This window comes from Vombatus ursinus, unplaced genomic scaffold, assembly GCF_900497805.2.
Source record: "Vombatus ursinus unplaced genomic scaffold, bare-nosed wombat genome assembly UNPS02000749.1, whole genome shotgun sequence".
Classification (NCBI taxonomy): Eukaryota; Metazoa; Chordata; class Mammalia; order Diprotodontia; family Vombatidae; genus Vombatus; species Vombatus ursinus.
Window position 1 is genome coordinate 25,076,351 of NW_020940527.1, and position 22,385 is coordinate 25,098,735.

Sequence of the window (22,385 nt, forward strand, 5' to 3'; positions counted from 1 at the left end):
ATTAATGCAGGGAGTTATAAGTGGTGTGTTTTAGGGAATGAACTGTGGATCCTGCCTGGCTTAGGAGATGGATTAATGACCCTTATAATTTTTGTACTTATTGATCAGATTCATCATGTAGTGTGCATGCTTTTTCAATTTAATAACATAGGGAAAAAAATTTATGTATTACTTTCTGTTGATCAAGTTAAGAAGGCTGAGGAAGAGGATGACAGAATTTCCATGAAACAGAATTTTCTCTGAGGTAAATGGTATAAGGAGATATACTCAGGGTCACCGGCTTTGAAGCTATCTAAAGGAATCATTTTGACTAGACTGAAGTGATGAATTTGTAAAGGGCTAGTGGGGGAAACAGTAATACAAATGTAAAATTTGACATCCTAAAAGTCAACTGAAAAGATTTATTCTTGGCCTACTCAAATGCCGAAATGCAATCAATATAAAATTCTTTTCCATTGGGAGAACTTTTACTGGACCTAGCATATAACAGGTGCTTAATAAATGCTTGTTCATTGACTGATTGATACCTGTTTGTTTAAATTAGATCTTCAAGATCATCAAATGGGAGAGGGGATGTAGAAAGAAGCAGTAGAGCCAGTACCCTGACTACTATGCTTCTTGTTTGTTGGTAGCAGAACATAGTGACTACCCAAGGTTACCTCACCCTGACATACTGGCAAAGAAGTAGGGTGTTCCTCAGAAGTTTCACCATGCTTGTTCCTACCCTTCACTGCAGTCCTAAATGTGTATTCCTTGACACTCCAAGCCAGAAATAATAGATAAAGTAGTGGTGAGTGACAAGTCATGTCCTTCTGATGGAGAAGAGAACCAAAAAAGAAGAGAGGAAGGTGGTTTAAGAATATGGAGTGTGTAACTGAAAAATGAATTGTTGTTACATGCCTCTAATTCGATGTTGAAAGAGAAACAGAATATCAACAACATAATTGAGTAGGTTAAGCAACAAGAGAAAGACATCCAAAACCTCCAAGTTCCAGCACTGACTCTCTGATGTACTCTGTTGATTTGTGCACAATTCTGTAAAAAGGCAGTGTGAATCCTGAAGTACGTTATGATGGCTACCTATTGACACCTGGTTATCTGCAAAGTATCTTGGAAATAAAAATAAGTACTCCAACTTAATGATATGTGTTAATTTTAAAGAGAAATCTTGTCTGATGATTCATATAAGAATAAATGATGCTGCTTACAAGAAACCCAGAAAGCACTGTTGGGAATATGAAGTCCTGGGCAAGAAACTTTAGGGACATAGGTTGCGTTTTCATCAGAATTGCTGATTTAAGGCCTGGGCTTCGGAAGGGAAAGGCAGACTTGGGAAGTAAACAATTTATCAAGATGGTGGTTAAGAATGGGATTTAGATTTCTGGATGACAAACTTGGTTGGGGAGGTTGATAAACACATGATTACTGGATTCTGGCAAATATGCTCAGAAAGGTTTTAACTGAAAAAAGAAAGAAAACTGGAAGAAAACTTGCCCACGCACCTCTGCCAAGTTAGATATCACTGAGGGTAACAGGTTCAACACAGAGAACAGCAGTAGGAATATCTGATAATTAATAAAAGATAAAAATCTAAGAAAAAGGTTAGGAATAATCTTATGGTCTTACATACTCATGCACACATATATAAAGTATAAGTAATAATAAGGAAGGTGTACTGGATATCCCAATACAAGAAAACAAATTTCACCTCAGTGAAACTCGGTAAGGTGGGAATCACAACTGTAATATGACTCTAAAAGGGTTTACCCTTATTCAAAAGGAACAGCAGAATCAATAAAGAAGGGCACAGAATTGTATATTAAAAAGATATACTCATGTGAAGAAATTAAGGAACCAAAGTAGGGGAAAGTAAGATATAAGAATATTTGGATGAAGATCAATAGAATGTGGGAATAACCTAGAGACCACTGGAAAATAAGAAATAAATGAGGTGTTCCAGAGGAACTCCTAAGAAAAAGAAAGAAGGAAATAAATGTGAAATATATCAAGAGGCAGATAACAAGCTTGGCATGAAAACCAGATATAACAGTGATAGGAGACTTCAATTATCTAGATATCTCCTGGAACTCTGTCAAATTAAGAGAATGAATAAATTGGCTTGCTTTACTTAAAATTTCTTCCCTCAAAAAGTGGAAGAAGCAACATGAGAAAATGTTATTCTAGACCTGATTTTGGCCAACAAGAAAAAATCCATGCCTCAAGTAATGAAGATGGGAACTTTGGGAAAAGTAACTGCTCCAACGTGGCATTCATGATAGAAAAAAAGAATAAAGTCAGGCATAGTTTGTCAAATAACCCTAAATTTTAGAAAAGTAGTTTTCAAAGGGTTCAGACAAAGGATAGTTATGGTCCCTTGGCCTAAAATTCTATAAAGGAAGTTATACCGAGGGGGATGGAAAGCTCTAAAAAAGGAAATTCTGAAGATGTAAACAGTAACAATTACATGAGTCAGAAAAGAAGGAGCTATTTACATGGACCAATGTTTGCCCAGGGAATTCGACTTTGGACTTTAAAAAAACATATATGTAAGGCAGAAGCAAGGGGAAGAAATGGGGAAAACAAATAAGCGTGATGTGGTACTATAAGAATAGTGTCAAATCTCAGAGAGAACTGAGGTTAGAAATAAATGCTATGGACAATAAAAAGGGCTTTTTATTTTTAAAGCTATGTTAGGAAAAAGAGGATCAAAGAAGAGTTAGATCCTCTACTTAGGAGATATGAGATGAGGATAATGGGATACAGAGATAAGATAGATCTATTTAACTCTTGTCTTTGAACTGGAAAGAAGAGAATAAAACTGGTTCATGTTGAATTGAAGCACAAGATTAAGTGAGCACATAGTTGCCCTTGATGGTTCACATAACTAGATCTGGAGAAGCTATGTATATCGGGATCCTGATTGCTAAGCCATCGTCAGTGATTTTTAAAAGATTGTGGAGACTGGGAGAGATGCTCCAGGGTTGTTAAATGGCAAAATGTCTTAATTTTCAAAGAAGGAGAGAATGCCTACTAATGATTGCACTAATTAAGCACTTACTTTATGCCAGGCATGCTACTAAGCACTAGGGATACAAAGAGAAGCAAGGAAGACAGTCCTTGCCCTCAATGAGCTTACATTCTAATGGGAAAACATAATATACATAGTGGAGCCAGAAGAAGGGTTGGGTGAGATATGAACAAGGAAGGCATAGAAGTGTAGTGGAAACCAAGTTCTCAGGAAGGTAAGCTGAAAGCTCACCTTTCAGATCCCCAAGACACAGAGACAGTCTAAGGTTATAGTGAGCTAAGATGAAGATGGTGGCCACAGAGTAGGTAGTAACATAGTGAGGCAATGGCTGGGAAGTACAGTGGAAGCCTGGTTCCCCAGCAAGATAAGGCTTTTGAAATTTTGTCTATCAGAGCTGAAGAGGTCAGGGTGTAGTTCAAGGTTAAAGGGGTGGAGAGGAAGGAAGACAAAGATATCAGTATAATAAGAGAATGCTATAGACAAAGTGTGTCTAGATTTTGGCAAAACATTTGACAAATTTTGTCATGTCTCTTTGCAGAAAAAAAAAAGGAGGGATACGAGCTGAATTATAGTGTAGTTAGGTGATTTTGAACTAGCTGAGTAACCAGATACAAAGGACAGTCAATACTGGGTTCAGATTGGAGGGAGGTCTCTGGTTGAGTGTCCTAGGAAGCTGTCTGTGGCCCTTCATATTTAACAACTTCATTAATTACTTGAAAGAAGGTATGACTAACAAGTTTATCAAATTTGCAGATGACATGGGATTAAAAAAAAAATGCAGCTGCTTCTTACCTATTTGTACAGTACAAAGAGGAATGAGCTTTTTGTTAAACATTTTGGCCCACTGTGGGCGAGGGCTGGAAGGAGACCAGGAAGACTGGTGGGACACCTCACCTTAGCTTCCCATGCTGTCTGCCACCTAGGTCTTAACTTGATCTCCTATTCTGCAGAATCACGTTTCCTCAGGAACTTTTTCTTTTTCCATTGGTTCAAACCCATTACTAAGCTTTTCTTCTGACTAAATCCAGTCACTCTGTTAGCAGTAATGTCAATATACTTATTTTTTTGTTCTGAATCTTATAAAATTCTAGAGGACAAAATTCCAAGTGCAGAATTCCCTACTATTCCCAGAACAGACTATTTCAGAAGTACCTAACTTTTTTTTAGGTTGAGCTACTTTTCACTTCTCTGAAGCCTTAGGACCATCAGGCTGGGTCTGAGAGGCAGAGTGGTACAGTAGAAATGGAGCTGGATTAGGAATCAGAGGATCTGGCTTCACAGTTTTGCTCTGTTATTATTTGTGTGATTTTGGAAAACTTAATCCCCTTGGATAATCTGCATAATAAAGAGATTGAAATGACTTTTAAAGTCCCTTCCAGTTCTAAATCCTTTGAACCTCTCAAGTTCTTGAACAGAGTAGAAGAGGGTATGCTGCTGCTGAATGTATTCCCATCCACTATAAGCAGAGGTGGCATGAACCAGATTACAACATAACTGGGAAATGTTTAACAAAATAAATAAAAATACAATACAACACAGTTAATACTAATTTGTGGTTTTCTAAGTCAATATGTGATCTACAGGAAGTCCTTTTTGTTTGCGTTTGACACTACTGCTCTACAGAATCCTCAAAATCCTTGAAGGGGTGTACAAGGCAGCAGCAAACAGAACAGCTAGGAGATCTACCAGTAGTTTCCCCATCTACTGCTCCTGCGCTAGATGATCCAACAATGTAACTTGCAGTTCACTTATTTGGTCAACAGTGTCTTACCATTCAATGTACACCTTCCTTGAACAAATATAAAGTGTCTGCTCTGCATCATACTGTGTCAGGAACAGAAGGAATTGTAAGTTAAATAAGGCATCATCCTTACCCTCGAGAAGATCTAGTAGAATATGGTAGATAAGTGCATAAGAAAGGCAATATGCTCTGTTACTTCTGAGAAGGGAGAGATCAGATGCATCAGAAAAGGCTCTTTTCATATGCATTTTGATTAAGTCAGACCAATCTGAAATATTTCTGGGAGGAGGAAGAGTAAGAGACTGACAGAGAGGACAGGGGAATTCAGCAGCCTATGAACCAGTAAGAATATCTGAGTTCTGGCACATGAGCATACACTGAGGAATGTACCAGTAGCTAGTCCTGCTGTTCATAAAGCATTGAGTTAAATCTAAGCTTTCAGCAAACCTCTTTCATTTATTCATGAATAATCCCCACAAAGTCATAGAATCAGAGCTCAATTAACTTCCAGATAACTCAGTTTAGCATTCTTATGGCCTAAGGGCCCAGCCTTGAAAACAAACTCAGGACACCTCACTTGCTTTGACTGTGACTTACTGCTGAGTGCAAGAACAAGAGAGATGCTGGGATTGTTATTTTATTTGCTTTTTAAAAAAGAAAAGAAAAGAAAAGAAAAGAATAGTCTGGTTTTGTTTTGAGACATAGGAAGAGAAACACACCAGGAATAGAATTCTTGGATGACCAGTTCTATTCAGCCAGTCCCCAAGTCAAATAATACCAATATTCACATGAGTTTCATACTTTGTAAAATACTTTGGTACTACTACCTTATTTGATCATAAAAACACTTCTGCAAAGAGGACATGGAAAAAGTATTATCCACATAGTAGAAATAAGAAAACAAGCCCTAGAGAAACTGATTTACTCAAAGTCATAAGACAAGGTGGCACAAGTAGTTGGCAGAAGAGGGCTATAACCAAAGTTTCTAGCATTTGGCACAGTGCCTGGCTCACAGTGGGTGCTTTAATAAATGCTAACTGACTGACTCTGCTAACTCCCAACCCAGTGCTTTCCTCAAAACCACATGCCAATGGCATTTGTTGTTGTGCAGTTGTTTTAGTCGGGTCCAATTCTCTGTGACCCCATTTGAGGTTTTCTTGGCAAGGATACTGAAGTGGTCTGCCATCCCCTTCTCCAGCTCATTTTTTTTTTTTTGGACACATGAGTAATTGAGGCAAACAAGGTTGACTTGCCCAGGGTCACACAGTAAGTGTCTGAGGCTAGATTTGAACTCATGAAGATGAGTTTTCCTGTTTCTAAGCCCAGTGCTCCAACCACTGCACCGCACAGCTGTCTCCAAATGGCCTTATTGTGGCTCAAAACAAAACCATTCTTTATTTTTATTTTATTTTATTTTTTTTTTAAACAAGACAGCAGGTGATAATGCCAGTAGTAATGGCAGGCCCAGCAACTGGTTAACTTACTGTCCTGGCCAAGTTTAGAAGCTCCTCAGGTACATGAGGGTGTTTACACAATGAGATCATTGAAATTTTAAAGTGCTATATAAATGTCACTTGCTGCTATTGTTAATCTGCATGCCTGTTCCAGCGGTATTCAAAGATTCTGCAGCAGAGAGGAAAATGCAACTCGAACTGCTGATTCTATGCCTCAACAAGCATTTATTAAGCACCTACTATGTACCAGAAACTGTTAGGTGCTGGGGATTGTACATACCAAATGGAGCAAGTCTCTGCCCTCAAGGCTCTTTGCAAAATAAATACAGAGTTACCAAGTGGCACTAACAGCTAGGGGAATCAGGGGAGTTCTTAGGAAGGAAGCAGCCCTTGAGCTGAGCCAGGAAGAGAGGGAGGGGTTCCCTAAGGTAGAGGTAAAGAGGGAGAGAATTCCAGGCATAGGGATCTGCTGATATAAAAGCAGAGGTGATGGAATGCTGTACATAAGGTACAGCACTTAAGCCAGTCTGGCTAAAGTATAGAATGTGTGTGTATGTGTGGAGAACAATGTGTAATCAGCTTGGAGAACAGGCTGGTGTCAGACTGTGATGGCCTTTGAAGGCCAAAGGGAGGACTCTGTATTTCATCCTGGGGCATGAACTTCTATGAAGCTTCAGGGGAGTAATTCTGTGAGATCTTAACTTTAGGAACATCAATTTGGCAGCAATGTGGAAGACAGCCTGGACAAGGGAAGACTGGATGCTGGGTGACCGATTGAAAAGCTATTTTGGGGTAGCTAGGTGGGACAGTGGATAGAGCTCTGGCCTTGGAGTCAGGAGGACCTGAGTTCAAATCCAGCCTCAGACACTTGACATTTAATAGCTGTGTGACCCCTGGGCAAGTTACTTAACCCCAATCGCCTCACCAAAAAACAAGAAAACAAAAAGCTATTTCAACAGGCAAAGCAGAGCCAAGATGGTGAAGAAATGCCAGTGACTCACCTGAGATCTCCCCTAAACCTCCTCTGAACACCTTTAAATAATTCCATAAAACAATTCCTAGAGCAGCAGAACCCACAAAAGGCCAGGGTGAAATAATTTTCCAACCAAAGACAACTTAGAAAGTCAGCAGGAAAGGTCTGTCGCACTTAGGTGAACACTCCAGCATAGGCTGGGTCCCAGCAAACCAGGGGCAGGCCTTGGGAGCCACTGAATCAGCAGTGGCTACTTCTGGAGCTCTCAGTCCACAGACAATAAGAGGGGTCGAACAACTGGTCAGAAGGCAATTACAGGGGTCTCTTTGCCAGCACTGTGGCAGAATTCTGTTGCTTTGCCCACACTTGGATCCTGGTTGCAGTTCCAGGTGGTAGTCCAAGGGCAAGGAAAAACACTAACACATCAGAGCTTGTGGCTGCAATGGAGCAAGGAGAAAAGGCAGGGCTTTTTGTTTACAGTCACTCACAGACCAGAGCACAGGCCAGGAGAGTAGTAAACACACCTTTCCTTAGATCGTACCACCTTGGAAGAACTGACAACTTACAGGTCCCTAGAAGTATCTCTTAAAACAGCTGCACAAAATCCCTGAGGCTTAGGACAGTGTGCCCTCCACCCTGGAAGCAGAGCCCTACTTTAATAGAGTTAAAAGTCAAGAAATAGGCTGGGAAAATAAGCAAACGACAGAAAAAATTCTGACCATAGAAAATTACTATGGTGACAAGGAAGATAAAAACACATACTCAGAAGAATCTAACAAAGTCAAAGCTCCTACAAAGCCTTCAAGAAAAATACGAATTAGTCTCAGGCTATGGCAGAGCTCAAAAATGATTTTGAAAACCAAGTAAGAGAGGCAGAGGAAAAATTGAGAAGAGAAATGAGAGTAATGCTAGAAAATCATGAAAAAAAAGTCAAAGAGTTTGGTAAAGGAGACACAAAAAATACTGAAGAAAATAACACCTTAAAAAACAGACCAGGCCAAATGGTAAAAGAGGTACAAAAAGTCAATAAGGAGAAGAATGTCTTAAAAAGCAGAACTGACCAAATGGAAAAAGAAGCATAAAAATTCTCCAGAGAAAAAAACTCCTTAAAAAGCAGAACTGGCCAAATGGAAAAGAAGGTACAAAAGCTCGCTGAAAAAAAAATAATTCCTTAAATATTAGAATGGAGCAAATAGAAGCTAATGATTTCATGAGAAATCAACAAAGAAAGAAACAAACCAAAAGAATGAAAAAAAAAAAATAGAAGACAATGTGAAATATCTCACTGGAAAAACAACTGACCTAGAAAATAGATCCAAAAGAGGTAATTTTAAAAATATTGGATTACCTGAAAGCTATGATCAAAAAAAGGGCCTAGACATCATTTTTCAAGAAATTATCAAGGAAAACTGCCTTACCTTAGATTCAGAAGGTAAAATAGAAATTACAAGAATCCACTGATCACCTCCTGAAAGAAATACCAAAATGAAAACTCCCAGGAATATTATAGCTAAATTCCAGAGATCTCAGGTCAAGGAGAAAATACTGCAAGCAGCCAGAAAGAAACAATTCAAGCATCATGGAGCCACAGTCAGGATAACACAAGATTTAGCAGTTTCTACATTAAGGGATGAGGGGGCTTAGAATATGATATTCCAGAGGGCAAAAGGAGCTAGGATTACAACCAAGAATCATCTACCAGCAAAACTGAGCATAATCCTTCAGGGGAAAAAAATGGACATTCAATGAAATAGAGGACTTTCAAGCATTCTTGATGAAAAGCCCAAAGCTGAACAGAAAATTTGACTTTCAAATATAAGACTCAAAAGAAGCATAAAAAGGTAAACAGGAAAGGGAAATCACAAGGGACTTAATAAGTTAATAAACTTAACTGTTTACATTCCTACATGGGAAGATACTTATAATTCATAGGAACTTTCTCATTATTATGGCAGTTAAGAAAAAGCATATATAGATGGAGGGTACAGGTATGAGTTGAATATGAAGAGATGATATCTAAAACTTTAAAATTAAGGGATGAAAGCAGGATGAACTGGGAGAAAAGGAAATGGAGAGGTAGAATCAGGTAAACTGTAAATTGTCTCATGTAAAAGAAAAAGCTTTTATAGTGGAGGGGAGGGAGGGTTGGAGTGAATCTTACTCTCATTAGAATTGGCTCAAAGTAGGAGTAACACACACACTCAATTAGGTATAAAAATCTGTCTTACCCTACAGGAAAGTAGGAAGGGAAGAGGATAAGGGGTGGTGGTGGTGATAGAAGGCACGGCAGATTAGGAGAAGGTGTAGTCAGAAACAAAACACTTTTGAGGAGGGACAGGGTGAAAGGAGAGAGAGAATAGAATTAACGGGGATGGGAGGGGAGAGACAGGATGTAAGGAAATATAGTTAGCAATAGTAACTGTGAAAAAATTTTTGAATCAAGTTTCTCTGATAAAGGCCTCATTTCTCAAACACATAGAGAACTGAGTCAAATTTATAAAAATAAGAGCCATTCCCCAATTGACAAATGACCAAAAGATATGAACAGTTTCAAATGAAGTAATCAAAGTTCTCTATAGCCATATGAAAAAATGCTCTAAATCACTATTGATTGGAGAAATGCAAATTAAAACAATTCTGAAGTACTACCTCATACCTATTAGATTGGCTAATAGTACCAAAAAAGAAAATGACAAATGGTGGAGGGGATGTGGGAAAAATGAGACTGGATGTTGGAGTTATGAACTGATTCAATCATTCTGAAGAGCAATTTGGAACTATGCCCAAACCACTAATACCCTTTGACCCAGCAATACTACTACTAGGTCTGTAACCCAAAAGAGATAAAAAACAAAAGGAAAAGGACCTATATGTACAAAAATATTTGTAGCAGCTTTTTTCTGGTGGCAAACAATTGGAAACTGAGGGGACGACCATCAACTGGGGAATGACTAAGCAAACTGTGGTATATGATTATGATGCAAGATCATTGTGCTATTAGAAATGATGAGCAGGATGCCCTCAGAAAAACCTGGAAAGACTTACATAAGACGATGCAAAGTGAAATGTACTGTGTACGAAATAATAACAATACTGTAGGATGATCAGGTGTGAATGACTTAGCTATTCTTAGCAACACAATGATCTAAGACAACTCTGAAGGACTTAGGATGAAAAATGCTATCCATCCCCAGAGAAAGAACAAATGGTGTCTGAATACTGATTGAAACATACTTTTTTTAAACTTTCTTTATTTTTCTTGGAGGGCTGTTTTTGGGGGGGGGGTCTATGTTTTCCTTCCAACATGACTAATATGGAAATGTTTTGCATGGCTACCCATGTATAACCTATATCAAATTACTTGCCTTCTCAATGGGGGTGGGGGCGGAGAAGAAGGAAGAGAATTTGGAACTCAAGAGTTTTAAAAACGAATGTTAAAAAGTATTTTTACATGTAACTGAGGAAAAACAAAATACCAAATAAGTTTAAAAAAAAAAAAAAGAAGAAGCACTGCAACAGTTTAGATAAAAGGTGCTTATTGGCCTGAACTAGGGTTGTTATATTATGAGAGAACTAAAGTCAAGAAGCATTTATTAAGCACCTACTATGTCTGAGGCAATGCTCTGCAATGCAGGTCAGACAGATTTAAGAGATGCTGAAGAACTGATAGTTTCAGCAGCTGACTGGATATAGTGAATGAAAAGGGTACAAAGATGTATTAAGTTACGGATTGTGCTAAGCACTTTATAAACATTTTCTTATTTGATCCTCACAGCAAATCTTCACTGTAAGCATTTACACTTTGGAAATCCCAAACGCTACAAATCAAGGTTTGACTTACTGTTTTGTTGATTGTATAAACTTCAGAAAGTAATGGAGAAAATGCAGACAATGCACATTAAATTTAAAAGTGGGTCATAGCAACATTTTTCCCCCCTGGAGACCTTGCAATTATTAAACATTTACCAGGACACTATCAAGGGAACATCTTCAGCATTCTGACAGAAGAACTTCCAGGAGCTGTGAGTTATCCCTTTGCCATATGTGCTCTCTAAGCTTGAAGCCACTTATCCTTGGCTTCTGCATGTATTAGTAGCAGCATGCCACAGACTTCTAGGGGAATGTTTGTCCCAATTATACCGACTAAGTAAACATCCTTTTTCTAAAAGCTAACTGGGTCTGGCTGACTACTTGATTATCAACTGACAATCACTGGGAAGCACACCGGCGGGGGCTTGTGAGATACACCAGCACTAGCAAAGACAATCCTTCACTCCTTGGAGATGCCCCTGAGTGGATCAAGTAGCAATGCTCCGGAGACCCAACTCATTGGTACAAGTAGAGTTGGGAGAGCTGCCTCAGCTCACATGCTACCTACTACTGATCAAAGCTAGGGTGCCAAATTTAGAGAGCATGAAGAGAAACGAGAACCTAGTAGTTAGCAAGAATAATTAGTTCAAATAGGAAGCACCAAATGACTACAGTGAGCCCCTTCCCCCAACCACCACTATGGACATCAGCTTCAAGCTGATGTTTCAGTTTCTCCATCAAACAAGGACAAGTCGCGTGCTATTTATCCCACACACTTTGCTAGGAAGCGCGTGGTCACAGTAGTTATGGGGAAAAGAAAAAGCAGAAACAACAAGTTTTTTAAGGATGGATGAGATCTACACAGGACTACTTAACTGACTGAAATACATCTGTCTCTCTCTACTCCTTTCTTTCTTTCTTTTTTCTGGTGAGGTAACTGGGGTTAAGTGACTTGCCCAGGGTCACACAGCTAGTAGGTGTCAAGTGTCTGGTCTGAGACCATATTTGAACTCAGGTCCTCCTGGCTCCTAGGCCAGTGCTCTATCCTCTGTGCCACCTATCTGCCCCAAAAACATAGCCCCTGCCTTCAAGGAGCTCATTTTTTTAATGATTTTTTTTTTTTTTTTAGCTTTTTTTGGTGAGGCAATCGGGGTTAACTAACTTGCCCAGGGTCACACAGCTAGTAAACATTAAGTGACTGAGGCCAGATTTGAACTCAGGTCCTCCTGACTCCAAGGCCAGAGCTCTATCCATTGCAACACCTAACTGCCCCTCCTTTCTTTACTGAGGTGGTTCTGCTGAATTTTTAAAAAATGTCTTGTTATATGAGAGTGGGAGAAACTGAGAAATGTAGATGATATAAAAACAGAAATATCAAATTTATTTTTTAAAAGAAATATATTTGACTAATGCATTGTTGGTGGAGTTGTGAACTGATCCAACCATTCTGGAGAGCAATTTAGAACTATGCCCAAAGGGCTATAAAACTGTGCATACCCTTTGATCCAGCAATACCACTACTAGGTCTGTATCCCAAAGAGATCACAAAAAAAGGGAAAAGGTCCACATGTACAAAAACATTTATAGCAGCCCTTTTTGAGGTGGTAAAGAATTGGAAATTGAGGGGATGTCCATCAATTGGAAAATTGCTGAACAAGTTGTGGTATACGAATGTAATGGAATACTATTGTTCCATAAGAAATGGTGAGCAAGGGGCAGCTAGGTGGTGCAGTGGATAGAGCTCTGGCCTTGGAGTCAGGAGGCCATGAGTTCAAATCCAGTTTTAGACACATGACACTTACTAGCTGTGTGACCCTGGACAAGTCACTTAACCCCGATTGCCTCACCAAAAAAAAGCAAAAAAAAAAAAATTAGAAATGGTGGGCAGGTGGATTTCAGAAAAACCTGGAAAGACTTGCATGAACTGATGCTGAGTGAAGTAAGTAGAACCAGGAGAACATTGTACACAATAATAGCAACACTGTGAGATGACTGACTTTGATAGATTTAGCTCTTCTCAGTAATTCAATGATCTAAGACAATTTCAAAAGACTCATGATGGAAAATGCTATCCACATTCAGAGAAAGAATTATGGAGTCTGAATGGCTCATCGAAGCATACTATTTTCTTTCTCTCTTTTTTTCTCCTGTTTTTTGTTTTTTTCTTTCCTGTGGTTTTCCCCTTTTGCTCTGATTCTTCTTTCACAACATGACTAATGTGGAAATATGTTTAATATGACTATACATGTATGGCTTACATCAGATTGAATGCCATCTCAGGAAAAGGGAGGGGGAAAATTTAGAACTCAAAGTCTTATAAAAGTAAATGCTGAAAACTAAAATATATTTGCCTTTCCCATCTTATCAGAGAACTGCTACAAAAAAGAATGAATAATTTTTTAAATACCTGGCTACCTAAGGGACGGGTGGAAACAGATTAAGAGTTAGTCTAGTCTTAATACTATTACTGTCTAGACTTTTCTTCAGATACTTTTTTATTTTTCTGTTGGCTCAAACTCACTACTAAGCCTTCCTGATTAATTCCAATTGCCATGTTACCAATAACATCAAAAGACACTTCTTTTTTCTCCCTACATCTTACAGAATTCTTACATGTCCTCCAAATTTGTATGATCATTTGTGTAGTTCTAAGCAACATCTGTCTCTCTATCTTATCTCTCCGACTCTACTAACCTTCTTGAAGGCTGTGGCTGAGAATTTTGCCTCCCTCGCAGCCCCTGATGGAGTGCCTTCCACCTGAGAGACGCTAAGAAGGTGCACTCTTAATTCAGTGACTGTGTGGACTTCATGGTGAGGCCAGTTACTTTCCCCAAACTCATATCTTACCAAGAATCTGATTCACACTATGTTTGAGAAAAACTACTTTATAAGATGTTTGATTTTTAAAAATTATTGGCACTACTTTTCCTCTTCTTTTGCACATAAGCTCAAGTTGCCTTGGTTACTGTGAATCATGGGAAAAATCAGTACTAATGCATTAAAAAAGGAAAAACTCAAGAAAATTTCTTAAAATAGAGAAAGTAAAACTCTGACAGTAATGATTTTGGGATCAAAATTCATGACGCATGATGTAAAATAAGTCATTTTGACTTTTAAAATGTACATAAAAGCATAGCATGAAGTTTGGAAGGAAGCACTGATGAGCAGGACAGTCTTGAAAGTAATATGTAGAATTTATGATATACTTTTTTTTTTTAAAAGCAAGATGTACAAAATGGAGATTCAGTTTCATGTAGAATCCTTGTTTTTTGTGTTCTGCTGTATGTATGGAAATGCTCTTCTGGTGTTTAAGTCCAGTATAAAAATATTTCAAAAACTAAAATCTAAGTAAGCTATATAGTATACCTCTGGTGTACTACTTTAGTAAATCCTATCAAAAAAGGAAATAAAATTAGCCTGGCTGGAAGAGACCAGAGGTTATCAAGTCCAACCCCCTCATTTTACAGATGAGGAAAGTGAGTCTCAAGGAAGTTAAGAGGCTTGCCTGATGTCATACACATACAAAGCTTCAGAGATGGGATTCTGAATTCTGGTCCTGACTCCACTCACTGCTCTTTCAATTAAGCCTTCTCTCTCCTGGTTAAAAATCCCCAAATCTTTCACCATTATGTTCATCTTCCTCAAGATGCTTTCTAGTTTGTCAATATTCTTCCAAAAATGTGGTATCCATTATGGCAGAGTAGAGACAGCAACTCATTCAACCTCTCCCAACATTCCCCTCCAAACAATTTTAAAATAACGCCTCAAATCGAATCAAATTCTGGAGTGGCAGGGCCAACAAAAGGATGGGCTGAGACATTCTTTCAGCCTAAGACAACTGAGCACGTCCACGAGAGAGGTCTGTAGCCCTGGGGTAGGCAGGCTCAGGAGCAAGGCAGGAGCACTAGCAGTAGGCCTTAGAGGTAGCCAAGAGAGCAGTGGCAACAGCGGCTTTGGGAGCTCTCAGCCCAGATACGATAAGGGAGTCAGACAACTGGTCAGAAAGACATTACAGGGGATCCTTTGCTGGCCCTGGGTTCAGGACCTGGAGCTACAGGCAACTCTGTTGCCCACATGCAATTCTGGGTCAGAGTTCCAACGCAGAGAGGAGCACTTGTGGCTGCAGGGGAGCTGGGGCCCTTGCTAGGTAAAGACCAGAGCATAGACTAGGAGAAGAGTGATCATACTTTTCCCACACTTCTCCCCATGTCATACCACCTTGGAAGCACTGAAAATTTCCAGACTCCCAGAACTAGCTCTGAAAATAGCATAAAAAAGGGGGTAGTTAGGTGGTGCAGTAGATAGAGCACCAGCCCTAAAGTCAGGAGGACCTGAGTTCAAATCTGGCCTCAGACCAAACACTTGACATTTACTAGCTGTGTGACCCTGGGCAAGTCACTTAACCCCAATTGCCTAAAAAAAAAAAGAAAAGAAAATAGCACAAAAAAGCCTGAAGCCTTGGGTCACTGCCTCCCCACCCCTAGGTAAACAGAGCCCAACTTTAATATAAAGTTCAAAGTCAATAAATAGGCTAGAAAAAATGAGCAAACAAGAAAAAAAAAAAAAGAACTTGACCATAAAAGGCTATTATGGTAGCAGATAAGACCAAGACACAAACTCAAAAAAGGACAATGTGTAAACAGCTACAAGCAAAGCCTCAAAGAAGAAAAAAAACCCTTGCAAATTGGACACAAGCCCAACAAGAATTCCTGAAAAAATTAAAGAAAGTGATAAGAAAAAAAAATTGGAAAGAAAGAAAGGACAGTGATGCAAGAAAATTATGAAAAGACAACAACTTGATTAAAAAAAAAAACCAAATAACACCTTAAAAAACAGAATTGGCCAAATGGTAAAAGAGGTACAAAAATTTAATGAAGAAATGAACTCCTTAAAAACTAGAATTGGTCAACTGGAAAATGTGGTATATATTCATTGAAGAAAAGAACTCCTTACAAAGCAGAATGGAAAAATGGAAAAAGAGGTACAAAAACTCACTGCAGAAAATAATTCCTTAAAAATTAGAATCGGGGGGCGGAATCAAGATGGCAGAGTAGAAGTAGTGACATGCTTGAGCTCTCCTCCAAACCCCTTCAAATACCTGTAAAAATATGGCTCTAAACAAATTCTAAAGCAGCAGAACCCACAAAAAGAGTGAAACAAACTTCCAGCCCAAGACAATTGGATGGTTGATTGGAAAGGCATATCACGCCAGGTGGGGAGAGAAATGCAGTTTGGCATGGGCGTGCAGACAAAAAAGGCCTCAGTGAACCTGCAGTAGCCCTCAGAGGACTGAATCACAGGTAGCTGTGGAGGTTTCCAGACTTTTCAACCCATGAATGCCAAAGACAACTTAGAAGGTCAGTAGGAAAAGTCTATGACTGCAGTGAGAGAAAAGCTCGGTCCCAGCCCCAGTCCCTGAGCGCAGCATTCAGGGAGAGGCTGCTTCCTGAGCTTCCAGCCCATAGACTGAGCGGGAATCAAATGGCTGATCAGAGGGAGACTGCAGGGATCACTTTGCTGGTGCAGGATTCTCTTGCTTTGCCCTGCTTGAATCTGGGTCACAGTTCTGGGTAGCAGTCCTGGGCCAAGAAGGAGTGCTGGCGCGGTGGGGCTTATAGTGGTGGTGGAGAGGAAATCCTCCTCACAGTTCCAAGGCAGAAAAGAGTGCTTGTGGTCACTCACAGACCAGAGCACAGGCCAGGAAAGGAGTAAACACCTCACCCTTGATCATACTACCTTGGAAGAACTAAAAATTTACAGGTCCCTAGAAGTATCTCCGAAAACAATTGCACAAAACCCCCGAAGTTTGGGACAGTACATTCTCCACACTGGAAGCAGAGCCCTACCTTAACAAAGTTTAAAACTCAAGTAATTAGCTGGGAACATGAGCAAACTGCACAAAAAAGTCAGACCTTAGAATCTTTCTTTGGTGACAAAGAAGATCAAAACATATAACCAGAAGAAGACAACAAAGTCAAAGCTCCTACATCCAAAGCCTCCAAGAAAAATATGAATTGGTCCCAGGCCATGGAGGGGCTCAAAAAGGATTTTGAGAAGCAAGTAAAAGAAGTAGAGGAAAAACTGGGAAGAGAAATGACAGTGATGCAAGAAAATCATGAAAAACAAGCTTGCTAAAGGAAACCCAAAAAAATAACACCTTAAAAAATAGCCTAACCCAAATAGCAAAAGAGGTCCAAAAAGCCAATGAGAAGAAGAATGCCCTAAAACGCAAAATTGGCCAAATGGAAAAGGAAGTTCAAAAGGTTACTGAAGAAAATACTTCCTTAAAAATCAGAATGGAGAAATTGGAAGATAGGGACAATCTGAGAAATTAAGGCACTGTAACGCTAACCCAAAGGAATGAAAAAAATAGAAGAGAACGTGAAATATCTTATTGGAAAAACAACTGACCTGGAAAATAGATCCAGGAGAGAGAACTTAAAAATTATTGGACTATCTGAAAGTCATGATCAAAAAAAGAGCCTAGACATCATCTTTCAAGAAATTATCAAGGAAAACTGCCCTGATATTTTAGAACCAGAGGGCAAAATAGAAATTGAAAGAATCCACTGATTCTGAAAGAGATCCCCAAAGGAAAACTCCTAGGAATATTGTAGCCAAATTCCAGAGTTCCCAGGTCAACGAGAAAATATTGCAAGCAGCCAGAAAGAAACAATTCAAGTATTGTGGAAACACAATCAGAATAACACAAGATTTAGCAGCTTCCACATTAAGGGACCAGAGGGCTGGAGGAAGGTAGAGAATTTGGAACTCAAAGTTTTAAATAAATATTCAAAATAAATAAATAATAAACTTTAAAAAAGAAATTATGAGCAGGATGGTTTCAGAAAAACCTGGGAAAATTTATGTGAACTGAAACAAAGTAAAGTGAGCAGAACCAAGAGAACTTGTACAATGTAACAGCAATATTGTAATGATGATAAACTGTGAAAGACTTAGCTACTCTGATCAATTAAATGATTCATAATTCCAAAGGATTCATGATGAAAAATGCTACCTACCTTCAGGGAGAGATTTAATGAACTCTGAGTATAGACTGAAGCTTTTTCCATTAGCAAAAATGAAGCCTCTTCCTACAAATCTCTCTTTAAATACATAAAATATATTTATGGCAGTTAAGTACATGTCTCTTTCATCCACAAAGTCTTTCTCTAATGAATCACTGTGGGATGAAAGCAACCCTGAGTTCTTGAAGACTAATATAATAAGTGTGATCTCTGGTAGGTTGTACTACACCAGAAAGGTTTCGCATACAGATCTGGAGACAGACTGTGCATGATTTCTGAGGACTATCCTAGCTAAATACAGAGAGGCTTATCAGCAATGAGTGCAGATTTAAGCAGATTTTCCACTTTCTTTATGTTTCTTGATTTTTATTGGTTTTATTTTTTTTGCAACATAGCTAATATGGAAATATGTTTTGTATGACTTCATGTATATAACTGAATATCATATTACTTGCCTTCTCAATGTACGGGGGATGGGCAGAAGGGAGGAAGAGAATTTGAAATTCAAAAAATTTTTAAAAAGGAATGTTCAAAATAAAAAAAAATTGAAATAAATTAAAAGAAAGGAAAAAAACAAAAGCAGAATAAAATGTGGTATCCTGAACAGACCACAAAACTTCAAATGTGGGCTACATAGGTCTGCTTTGCCAAACCAAAATACCCCTTGGCCTTCTATTTCTATTTCTGACTAAAGAAATTCATATTAAGGAATATAGAGGTACAATCCTCCTCAGGGGCATTTACATTTTCAAAAGATTTTGGTGAGTCTAGGGAATCTTTAAATTGGTAGAAATAATTTGGTTCTTTTTTGCTTCATCTGATTTTATCATCATTCCTCTCTTCTAGTCTGCCAAAGAATAAATTCCATTAAAATCAGCATTTCAGCCTCATATTATCAACCTCAATTTCCTCACATAGGAACTTTATATTCCACCACATTTAGTAAAAATGAAAGGTGGAATATAAAAACATAAATGAAAGGTAGTACTTGGGTACAGAGCTTGGATTAGCAAGCATAGTATGGCATATCTACCATGAGGAGTATCACCTGGGCCCTGAGGCTTGGGACCTACAGACCAGAAGCATGTAGGATGACCAACACACCACCAGAAAGCTATGCTCAACTGAATCAACTGTTTCCTCAATAAATAAACTTTCTGTAAATTTCCTTTTTCTGTTAATCTTGAACCTCAACTCCTATAAAATCTACCCAGCCCTGGCCTTCCATAGCAAGCCAAACTAGAAATACAAAAAACCTCAATTAGGAATGTCTGAATGGGAGCCTTTTGTAATAGAATCTAGAATTCTTAGAAACACAAAATATCAATGTCGGAAGGGATATCAGAGATAAGCCAGTTCATATTACCTATGAAGAAACTGAAGTGCAGACAAGCTGATTTGTTCAAAGTCACTTAGCTGATTGGTGGCAAATCCAAGACTACAATATATATCCTGATTTCTAGTACAATGCTCTTTCCACTATGCCAGTTCAGTGATGTAAACTGTTTAATTTCTTTATTTAAAATGAAAGCAAATATGCTGGGTAAAAAGACTTCTGTTCTGATTCAGAAGAAAATTATTAGACAAGGAACATCATGGGAGCTTTGGAGGAATATTTTTATTTTGAAGAGGTCACCTCATAAAAACAAGAGAGCAATCTGTTAATGTTAATCTAACAAATCTACTTAACGTTCCTTATCTATGGATGATCTGAAGATCTAATCATCATCCTCTAATGGATAGGACTACAGTGCCTTAAACAGAGTATATAATTTAATCAGACTCCTTTCCTGGTGCCCCAAGTGACTACATCAGAATATACCATGGCTGGAAGGTGAAAGTCTATAAATCCCCACTAAGGTGGTCAATAAAAAATGTTAATTCAGACAATTTTACAACAAAAATGAATTAGAGATGTGTTAAGATGGGCTGGAACAGATAAAAAAAAATCCTGCATGACTAGGGGCTGAGAAAAAGCCTGAACTGAACTGTTACGTGTTTGAGCAGAATGGTCTTACTAAAGAGTTAGGGGAAGCTAGGTGGCACAGTAGATAGAGCACTGGCCCTTAAGTCAGGAGGACCTGAGTTCAAATGCGGCCTCAGACCAAACACTTGACACTTACTAGCTGTGTGACCCTGGGCAAGTCACTTAACCCCAATTGCCTAAAACAAAAAACAAAAAACAAAAAAAATAAAGAAAGCAAAGTGTCTAATCCAAGCCAAAATTAACATGAACACTTAAAAAATACAACACCCACAAGGAGGTTAAAAAAGGCAAAGCCTTGAGTAGTTATTTCTTGTTCCATTTCTGCAGTATCTATAAATCTGGTAATGAAATGTTCAGAGAAGTCTAGATATCCCTTCTCAAATGGAAGGGTAACTTTCCTTTTTTTGTCATCATCTTTGCCTATCTGATAGATTTGAGGTGCAATCTCAGAATTGCTTTAATTTGCATTTCTCCAATAAGCAGCAATTTAAAGCATTTTTGTATATGGCTATGGACAGCCTAGGTTTCTTCCCTTGAAAACTGCCTGTTCATATCCTTAGCCATTTGTCAATTGAGGACTGGCTCTAACAACAAATTTTAATCAGTTCTATATATATTTTGGAAACAAGACCTGTATCAGAGAAATCTTCTGCTAAGATTTTCCCCCTGATTAATTGTTTTCCATTTAATCTTAGCTTTATGGTAAATGCTGGAGGAGCTGTGGGGAAAAACGGCATCGAATAGGTATAACCATTCTGGAAAGCAATTAGGAATTATGTACAAAAAGTTGCATGCTCCTTGACCCAGCTATATTCAAAAGAGATCAAAGAAACAGAAAAAGGTCTTATATGAATAGCTCTTTTTAGTCATGACAAAACACTGGAAACTAAAGGGATGCCCATCAATCAAGGAATGGTTGAGTAATTTGTGGTATATAAATGTGATGGAATACTGTTATGCTGTCAGAAATGAGGAAAGAGATGGCCTCAAAGAGACATAGAAAGATCTGTATGAACTAATGCAAAGTTAAATATACAGAACTAGAAGAACAATTTATATTATGATATCCATATTATAAAAAAGAACAATCTTGAAAACTTTGAAGAATGAAACGAACAGAAGCAGGAGAACAATTTCTACAATAACAACACTACAAAGACAAACAACTTTAAAAGCTATAAGAACTATGACTAATACAACGATCATCCATGATTCTAGAGTCCTGATGAGGAGACACTATCTACTCCCTGACCAAGAGAGGATAGGTTTAAGGTATAAAATTAGGAAGATATATTTCTATATACAGCCACTGAGGAAACCTGTTTTGCTTGACTATACATATTTGTTCTAAGGAATTAGCTTTTCTTTTCTCTTTTTTCAATGGGATGATAAAGAAAATATCTTTCTGTTCATTTTAAGAACACTTAAAGACACAGAGGGGTACAACAGATGTGGAATACTGCATGGACCTTCCGTGGAGTCACTGTATGGTTAGTTTTGCTGAATTGTTTTACTTTGTCACAAGAGAGCTATCATAGAGTGGGGGTAATCTGGAAATGTTTGCAATGTGAAAACAAAACACGTCAATAAAACTTTTTTTAAAAAAAAGAAGGATTATTTTCTGGGGGATAGCTCTTTAGTGACACTTTTTTTCAAAGATTTACAAAAATGGGAGGCACATTTCAGAGGCTGTAGTTCTTGTAATTTCAGGCCCTAATGCCGACAGCTGTCTCCCTCTTGCTACTTATTACTGCAAAGACTGGAGGACTGCTTGGGGCTCAGAACCAACCCATAGACTCCAATAACTCCTCCTGAGCCTGTTCCCAATCTCTTAAAATCCCTACTCTTTGGCTCCCAGTAAACCTTCCCATTTCCCTCATTCCACATTGCTACTTTCCAAGTGGCATCTGTAGCAGCAGCAAGAATGGTACAATGGTGGCCCATGGAAGCAGAAGGATAGGATGACAACAAGACCTTGAAGAGTGTGACCCACAAACCATGAAGAAGATGATGAGGAGAGCAATAGGAGAAAAGCTCTAAGTTATTAGCTAACTCACTAAATTGGGAAATCATTCAGAGTGCTTTTTCTGTACTTCAATTTAAGAATTCTACAAATGTAGGACTCAGTTAAGTGGGTTTCCATAATTTGGGAAATGCCCACATTAGGACTTAATGTACTAGCCCCTAGTCCCGTGGAGTCAAGAGAATGAAGATAACTAGACTTGTAGAGTTACAGGGCACGACAGAATAGGATACGTTAGGTGCACTGTAGGTAATTTAGGTAATGCTTTCTTTTCCCCTCAATGTTCTCCTGTCAGTAGCTACTTATTGTGTGACCCTGGGTGAGTCCCTTAACATTTTTTT

General features: G+C 38.5%; 1 protein-coding gene across 3 annotated transcripts in view; it reads right to left on the reverse strand.

Annotated features, from left to right (window-relative positions):
* The window catches only part of R3HCC1L (R3H domain and coiled-coil containing 1 like), a 109,037-nt gene that overhangs the window by 22,416 nt on the left and 64,236 nt on the right, over positions 1-22,385 (reverse strand). The window lies entirely within an intron of this gene.